This window comes from Gavialis gangeticus, unplaced genomic scaffold (genome assembly GCF_001723915.1).
Source record: "Gavialis gangeticus isolate Ggan-Ray unplaced genomic scaffold, GavGan_comp1, whole genome shotgun sequence".
Taxonomy (NCBI): Eukaryota; Metazoa; Chordata; order Crocodylia; family Gavialidae; genus Gavialis; species Gavialis gangeticus.
Window position 1 is genome coordinate 6,827 of NW_017728990.1, and position 9,311 is coordinate 16,137.

The following is a 9,311-nucleotide window of genomic DNA, read 5'->3' on the forward strand; positions in this document are numbered from 1 at the left end:
GCCACTGTGGATGATGGTCCCCAGGGTCAGGCAATGGAATGGGAAGGCACCCACAGGACCTGAGCCTTTTCATAAAGCCCCAGCTCCTGAAGACAGGGGATGAGAGCTGGATCTTGGCTGGCAGGTTCAGAAATTAGAAGGCCTGAACAAAAAAAATGGAAAGGAAGGTATATATTGGTGTCGGGGCTGTATCTGGGGGTGGGTATTGATGTGTGTATGGGAGAGTTGTTAGAAGTCTGCATATATGGGCATGGGGGCTTGATCATGTGTCTGTGTGTCAGGGGGAATAGCTGTGTATGTCCATGTATGGGCATGTGGCTGCACATAGGAGGAAATGTCTGTGTGTATGGGTGTGCACATGGGTGTGTGGGTGCACAAGGGTGGGGGTGGGGGGAGCATGTGTGGGGCAGACACTGGTGGCACTGTTTTCTCCCCTTGCCCCCAAACTTAAATAGGCAAAGATTCTCAGCACCCAGACTACCTGGCATGAGAGTCCCAACTTGTGACTCCTGGCTATGAGATGTGGTAAGAACAAAGATAAATAGCTCTGGCCCTTCCCCTCAGCAATACAAGAGTTATCCAAAGTAAAAAGTTTTGCAGCAAGTGTCATTTCCCAACAGATTTTGGTTTCTGCCTTCTACCCTCTAACATAGCCCTCCTCCCCACAACCCAGGGCCAGGCAGAGGCATGGGCAAACTGGGCGGCCAGCCAGGGCCCGGACAGAAAAGGCCCCAAAAAGGTCATATTTATTATTATTATTATCTCTGGCGAAGAGGGGCCCGATACTAAAAGTTCGCCTGGGGCTGCCAGGAGCCTAGGTATGGTGCTGCCCCCACCCCATCAGAAAATGGTGAATAATCCATAGCAAAAAAAAAATTTACAGAGACATGTCAATTTCTAACTTCTGGTTTGGAGAGAAAAAGGAAGGTGGGGAAATGCTTTAACCATTTCAGAATGGGACATTTCACGCATTTGTGTTTCGAAATAGCTTCATTTTGTATCTCTTGTTGTGTTGTCAAAAAAGTCAAAACTGGGGGTGTGTAACAGCCAGAACCAGAGGAATTAATAAGCAATAAATATGTGCTTCTTGGAGGCATTTGGTATTTTGCCTAAACAGGTAATATTAGTTAATATAAAGCTTGTAAGTTTGTAAACTGCAAATGTAACTTGTCTGTCATAAGTTTAACCAAAATGATAAAATTAACTGTTCCTGGAACTGACTGGGCCCCTTAGGCAAAGCTGTAGCTGTAAGACTAGGAGACCTAACAGTTTTTTGCTCACGGTTCAGCCTTAATGATAAAACTGAATCAAACAGCCCAGTTGGCCTGTGATAAAACTGATACACTCACAGTGCCCAGCTGGCCTGCCTAAGACTGGGAGCAGAGGAAGGCACTCAGCTCCATCAAGTGAACCAATCCTTAAAAGACCAAGTGACCCAGCTTGAGAGGGAATTAAGGGAAGAAAAGGATTCTAGCAGTGTCACGTGTGCGGCTGCCAGAGCTGCTCAAGACCAACTAGAGATACTAGAACGTCAGGACGGAAAGACACTAGTCACATGGTCCGGGTATTTTGTGGTTCCGCCATATGGATGAAGTGGGGATCGCTCACAGAATTGAATACACAATAGCTGCATATCGCCAATCAGTCTGGGAAAATCTGCAGGGTACAGCCCTGGTCAACCCAGAACAACTGGCTGAGCCCTTAGAGGCACCGTACCAGAATCATTCCTACAAGATACCAAAGCCATAGTTGTACCTGGGCAGTGTGTATTTAAGCATACAGATGGGGACACACCTGAGCAAATGCGCTCCTACGACCAACCCGATTGGGAAATTTACCAATCCCAAAAGGAAGAAGGAAGATGGTTAAACACTTGAACAGGAGAACCCCTAGCCGTTTTTTGCATTAAGCAGGGATGTACCTTGTTAATCCAAAAGGAGCCACCACAGGCGTATCCACTACCTCGCTTATCTAACATCACTCCCTGGTGGAGGTCCCAAACCAGGACTCTGGTCCTCCTTAATGCCTCCTTGTTCAATGCCCATATCACATTTAACCCCAAGCAATGGTTTGTCAGAACAGCATTTCCTAACTGCTCTGCTGGCACTCGGTTGGCAGGAAATATGCTGCGTTGGGCCTGGCCAACTGTTTTCCAACCCACAGCCCAGCCTCTAATTGCCTGGAAAAAGAGGGATACCCTAGACCATGTGTGGAATGGGCTCAACTCAGCCATGGGAGTTGGGAACATAGATAAATCCCAGAAAAACATCCAAGGAATCATGGATATACGACGAGCCATAGGTTTTCTCACTAAGGGAGGTATGATTGATAACATGGCTTTAGAATACACTGATGAGTTAGTGGCAACCATTGGATGAAAAGCAGCACAAATAAGTCACCTTTTGATGCATGCAGCCTTCCAAGCTGATGCTAATCAAACCTGGAGCACTGCTTGTGCCCAAGCGCAGCTTTCACTTAACCTTCATTTTTCCCAGGTAATGAGTGATCTCAGACACAAAGAATGGCCTGCTGGTTTAGAGTACCATGGACTACCCCCAGCTTTAGCTCAACAGTTAGTTTACTGAGACACATGGAGCACACGCTGGGAGGGGTGTAGCAAAACAAAGTGCTTTTTCATTGTACACGGGATAGGAAATGGCACATGGTCCACCGCTGTTGACAACAGGACTAGGAGGTGGGTGCATGTGGGACTGGGACTTGCATCATCCCATTTGGGAAACTGTAACCCCCGAAGGTCTCAAGTATTTGGCCCAATCCCCAGTGTATCCTGTAAATGGCATTCTAATAGGCTTGGGAACTTTATGGAGAGGGTGGCCTGATAGTCCCCCCATCATGGTTTGTGTAACACCCCTACCAGCAACTCCCTATATTACCCTAGCCCAGCGAGTTTGCTGGGAAGGTCCTGGCCGCTTATATCATCCTAACAGTACATTTATGATTAGCTTAATGGTACATTTTGGACCTCCTGCACCAGCTGCTGTGCAGAGGCTCAAGATTTCCAAGGGGCATCAGCTACCCTATATGTCCACAACCAGGAAAACCAGCTTAATGTGGCCAAAAACCCAATTAGAAAGTGTCACCCTTAACCTGTCTGCCAAAAAACTGAGTTAAAGATGTAGACATGCCCCAGCTAAAGGGATGGGGTGAAGTAGCGACCTACATTAGTTTGTTTGAAAAGGAAAACAACTTGCCCTCATAGCTCAAGAGGGAGGGAGAATTATTAAATGTGCTACTAATATTCCCCTGCTATGTAAGTGGTATGAAGTGCTCAGTACTGTGCAAATGTATACCTTTACTAAAGGTGCTCCTTTTCCTTTGTTTGTAGTAGTAATAAGTTTAGTCATAGAAATAATATTATTCAATATAATCTTTAAATGTTGTTATTATAAAATTAAGTCTAATACCTATGCCAAAGTAAATGTTGTTGCTTCTGCCAACCATGTACACGCCACCTGGCAGAAATCATATTTGTAGGCCTTACCAAATGCTCCAAAGAAGCAAGGGGTGGATTGTAACAGCAAGAACCAGAGGAATTAATGAGCAATAAATATGTGCTTCTTGGAAGCATTTGGTATTTTACCTAAACAGGTAATATTAGTTAATATAAAGCTTGTAAGTTTGTAAACTGCAAATGTAACTTGTCTGTCATAAGTTTAACCAAAATGATAAAATTAATTGTTCATGGAACTGACTGGGCCCCATAGGCAAAGCTGTAAGATTAGGAGACCTAACAGATTTTGCTCAGGGTTCAGCCTTAATGATAAAACTGAATCAAACAGCCCAGTTGGCCTGTGATAAAATTGATACACTCACAGTGGCCAGCTGGCCTGTGACAGGGGTGGGAAGGACTGTTGATTTTTTCTTATAGAAATATCTTGGTTGATCCAGGGTAATTTTTTCCATGAAAAATTTCATGAGAAATTTCAAGTGCTGTGGTCAAGGTGGCGATTGTGGTGTTTCTCATTCCATTTTGGAACAGGAACAAAATTTGGACTCACAAAATCGCCCTCAAAATGGAAAATCCAGCATCTGCTTCACAGCCACAAGAAGTTGGGGCAGGGGGGGGCAGGCTTGGTGCTCCCTACACCCACAGGGCTCATGATGCCAGCACAGGGGGCTCCACTCGCTGCAGTTAATTATATGGTGGGGATGGAGAAAGCTTCTGTTAACCTCAGGGAGGTAAGGGCAGTAAAAGTTGCACTCCTGCATCAATGCATAAATGTAATTTAAGAACTGTGCCCCAGCTCATGTCCTTTTTTGTCTCCCCAGCTCTATGCTGTGAGTTATCTCCCAGAGTTGAAAGGAATCAGGCCCCACGTGCGGCACTGCCAGGCTCCACACTCCCTCTTGTCCTTGAGACCAGCAGTCTCTCGACTCGAACAGTCCTGCTGATGGCATTGCAAGGGTAATGTGCACTGGTTCCTATGCTTCGGTGTTTTCCATGCACCCCTAATTTAAGCCCCATGTTCCTCTATTGTAAGAAGCTGCACAGGAACATCTTTTTTTCCCTGCATTTAACCCTGCAGAAGGACCATGCTGCATGAGGATGACAGTCCTCCCAGGGCTGGCATTCCAACCAGAAACCCAAGTTCTGCCTAGTCCTATATGCCACCTCCCTTGCTTTCATCCCAGAGCTCACAGCGCCACTTGCTGGTGGTTCATATGTCAGCAGGTGGTCCTTTTTTATCCAAAATAGGCCAAATCCAGTTTGCTGTTTCCTGCCTGTATTTTTCCAGGTGTGTTGGTACTAAGCCTCTCTCCTCACCCATGCTGGGGATCTCTCCAAATTAAGGGATGCCTGCAAATGTCATGAAAATATGATGAATGTTATTTACTTCCTTTTGCAGATCATTAGTGACCAGAGCAGGACAAACACAGGCATTTGTGGTGCCATCAGGAACTGTGCTACCTGACACCTTTCAGTCACAGAAAGATGGCATTGAGTGAGGCCATCAGGAAAGGTGTCTCTAGTAAAGACATGAAGGAACAGTGCCATTGCACAGTAGCATAACAAAGGATGGGTAAGAGGGTGTCAGCCCTAGGTCCTCACTTAGACGGGGTGCCAGAATGGTGCTGGGTGCAGGGAATCCATTGCTACAATTGTGTGTAAGCAGACACTGCACCAATAGCAGCTGGGACTTTGTGTCCTTGGGTTGATAAAACTAACCTACCTCTCTCTCTACCCCTACTGCTCTGTACCTTCTCCACCTCCCACCCTGCAGGGTTTTGTCCAGAGTACAAAACTTGCAAGTTATATCTCTGTTGTTATACAAGGCCCTCATGAAGTCCTATCTGAAATATTGGCTACTACAATTCTGGTCGCCTGTATTCAAGAAAAATGGACTTCACCTGAAACAGCCCTGGAAGAGCAGAACTGATGGGAAGATCAGGTGAAGGCTAGTCAGGTCTCAGGGAGGGCAGGATCAAGCAGGTCATCCCACCTACCCAAGCCCACTGACACACTCCAGAGAGGGAGGTCACCTGTGAGACTACTCTGCGCTTGTCCCCAGCACCCACTCATGGGGCTGTGATCTTCAGCAGGTCTGAAAGTAGCTGTTGAGGATGAATCTGGAGTAGTTTCATAGATAAACTTCAAGCTGTGGAGCATGTCCATACATTCAAGTGGGGAGGCTGGGCTTAGCTATGTCCTTCCAGAGACCTACCCGTGACAGGAAATGGACATCCCTGGAAGAGCATAGGCTTCCAAATCTAAAGCTGAGAGGGGCTACCAGCACTCTTTATAAATGCTTCAAGGGGAGGGGAAAAGAGCCATTTCAACTAATGGACAGCATTCACCCAAGAACAAATGAGTATAAACAGAATGAGTTTAGCCTGGAAATTAACAGATGGTCTTTAAACTACCAGAGTGTACTATTCTGGAACAGTCAGCCAGTATGAAAAGCAGGGGCAAGAAACCTAACTGGTTTTAAGATGGACCCCCAATATGTTTAAGAAAGACACTTTATAAAATGTCTGCCTATAGTCCTTGTGGACTGGAACAATGACCACAGAGCTCCTTTCCAGGCTTATGTTGCAAACCAAACTAGGGCCAACAAGGTTCAGCTAATCCACCATCCTATCAATGACTGCCTGAGAGGAAGATGTGTGGAGCCTTGCAGTAAGTGGTTACAGCAGAGTCAGCTCCCACACAAGGGCTTTGCAAACTACAAAACTGCAAAACTTAAAGTTGTGCCCCAAGTTTGAGGCTATATAGCTTCATACAGCAGTGTAAAGATGCAGCTGGGAGCCCAGGACAAAGCACCGATTTGTGGATCACAATCCCAAATGCAAACACCCAGATCAGCCACCTTTTTTCATTTCCCTGTCCCTACCAATTTGCCACCCAAGGCAGTTGCCTATATCACCCCCCACCCCAGTTATGCTACTGGATTTATAACACATTTGGATTTCTTAAACCTCTGCTAAAAATTCTCAGGTTTCTTATTATCCATATAAATATCTGCCCTTCTAATCCTACTTAACCCATGGCATCAACAACACCTTTGGACAATGAGATCTGCAGGTTCTTGCTGCTATGTGTCTGAAAAAAATGTTTCATTTTTCTGTTTTTGTTTTAAATTTCCCACTCTTGTCATTTGCTGGCTGTCTCCTTGGCCTTGTCTACCGAAGCAGAGAGAACAGGAGTTCCTGATCTGCCTTCGTCAGCCAGAAGAGGATTCAAGGTCTGAGGAAAACAGGCTTGCAGTAAGGGACTTAAATCTGTTCAGATTATCCAAAGAAGTGGGGGAGGAGATTTAATCACTGTTTACATGCCTTGTTGGGAAGGGAGATATCAGGTACTAAGTGTGTGCGTCTACACATGCAAATCATCCAGGAGCAGTTTACTCTTGAGTAAACTCTCCTGAGTATGTGTGTACACATGCAGGGAGGCAGGAGCAGATTTGCTATTCCTAGCAGCAGCAGCAGATTGCTCCCGCTCCCTGTGGCTCTGCAAGGGGCCCTTGCAGCAGCCTGGGGGAGCTCTAGGCTCCCCCTTAGTGCTAGCCCAAGGACCAAGAGACAGCTGTCTCCTGGTGGCAGCTGCAATACTGCCAACCCCACCATGTCATGAGACCAACTCTTAAAAATAAAGAGATTTGGAATATATATCATGAGATGCTATTTTTGAAGTGTGTGCATGTGGGGGTGGTTATTTGTGAAGGTGTGTGGGGCTTTGGGTATGTATATGAGGGTTGGAGCATGGGGAGGGGGGTCCCTGCATACACTGGCAGGATGTGGGGTATTGTGGGTCAGGACTGAAGGGCAGCAGCAGGGCTGGGGGGCTGTGGTTTGGGCATGAGGTGTAGATACACAGATACACAGCTGCCCATGGCTCTGTTGCATGACTTGCCCCATCCCTGGTGTCCTATTCATCCTAGCCCCTGCCACACTCCATCCTTCACTGTGGGGGCCTTGATCTGCCCTCCCCCACCCCACTTCCCTCTCTTCCTGCCCCTTCTCCTCCACAGACCTACCAGCTTGGTACTCTCTACACGCACCACAAGAAAAAATCCCAAGATTTGATCTCTCTATCAGGGGATCATGAGTCAGAGTTAATTTGACTTGGAAATCAGGAGTCTTGTGATTTTTTTCCATGAGAGTTGATGTCACTGCAGCTGAAACATTGCTCCCTGGCCAGAGGAGCTGTCTGCTGCCAGAACGGGCTCTGCCACTGGAGCCTGGGCAGGGACAATATCCCCCTACCCTGGTAGCAGGGAGCTCCCAGCCCCAGCTCCGTGGTTGTGGGGCCTGGTCTGGGAGATCCTTATCTCCTAGCTTGAGCCCTGCAGTTGTGGGGCCGGCACCAGGAGAGAAGGATCTCCTAGCACTGGCCCCACAATCATGGAGCCAGGGCTAGGAGCTCCATGCTGCTGGGGCAAGGGGACATTGTCCCTGTCCAGGCTTCAGTGGCAGAGCCCACCATGGCAGCAGGCAGCTCCCAGGGGCAAGAAGCAATCTCCTACCTCCTGCTGCCCAACTGACCAGGAGTACATTTGCTCCCATCAGGGGTCTACACATGTGCCACTGCACAGTAAATAATCTCTAGTAAATTTGCTACTTGCATCTGCAGGTAGCAAATTGACTCTCAGAGCCAATTACTATGCAGTAAGTGTCTGCAAATGTAGGTGCCGACACTTACTGTGCAATAATTCACTTTACTGCTCAGTAAAGAGTCTCATGTAGACGTGCCCAGTGCTTTTCTCTTTAATGTAGAAAAGCAGAACAGGCTGGAAGCTGAAGCTAGGCAAATGCTAATAAAGTAGGCCATTGGAGGAGGCTGCCAAAGGAAGCAATGGTGTCTCCATGTCTTCACCTCAGACCTAAAACTTTTCTGAAAGCGATGCTCTATGAAACACAAATTAGTTATTGCTTCTAGCAATCTACCCTTAAAACTCAGACTCTATTAGCCAGTGCCCATTCAGTCACACACACGTAATTCTGGATGAAGAGCTGTGTCCCTACAGTGATACAAGATGCCCAGCCATCACCTGACAGACAATTGTCAGTCTTCTCTTCTGTGAGAGCTTCATCCCTCTTTCCCTTTGTAGGTGTGCAGATCATTGAATGAATGGGATGGTTCACTCCCCACTCACTTTTCTGGGTAATCAGGTCTCCTTCATTGCTGGGACCAAGTTACAGATACCATGTCATCTGAGCTTCTGTCTGATGGTGCATTGCCCTTTGTCATCTAAAGGGACAGCAAGGATAGGGCTCAAAGAAACCTTAGGAGGTCACTTCGTTCAACCCCCTGCTGAAGGTAGGAACATCCCCATCTAAACCATCCTACACAAATGACTATCTAATCTTCACTTGAAAAGCTCCAGTGATATAGGTTCCCATATCATCTCTGGGTAATCTGTTCCAATAGTTAACCATCCTAAGAATTAGAAAGTTCTTCCTAATATCCAACCGAAATCTCCCTTGTTGCATTACAGCACATTACCAGGGATCCTGGCTTTCACTGTTTAAAAATGGCAAATTCTCTAATTAAAAACCCTAAATCCGAGATTAAAATGAAATGCCACTATATATATAGGTATCAATTGAACACAATGTTTTATTAATATATTTAAAATTTTAAAGCAATTTGGAAGCCCACCAGTGCCTCAATCACTATAATAAAATAAATTCTAAGTACCTATACATTTTGGCATTTGACTCTGTGGTTTTTGTAATGGAATATCAGAGCTCCCTTTGCCCCCTTAGCTCACCAGGATGCAGGTCCAGGCCCCTCACTCCCAAGCCACAGCCCCCCACCACTGCTGGTGCGCCTCACACCCCACCCACAG

General features: G+C 46.5%; 1 long non-coding RNA gene across 1 annotated transcript; it reads right to left on the minus strand.

The window, feature by feature from the left end:
- Positions 1-1,556: 1,556 nt before the first annotated feature.
- LOC109295555 lies at positions 1,557-8,046 on the minus strand. The gene is made up of 4 exons (XR_002096764.1): positions 8,037-8,046; positions 7,425-7,433; positions 5,467-5,475; positions 1,557-1,693 (listed from the first exon to the last, which is right to left on the minus strand). It is a non-coding gene; the product is annotated as an uncharacterized LOC109295555 (long non-coding RNA).
- Positions 8,047-9,311: the final 1,265 nt, after the last annotated feature.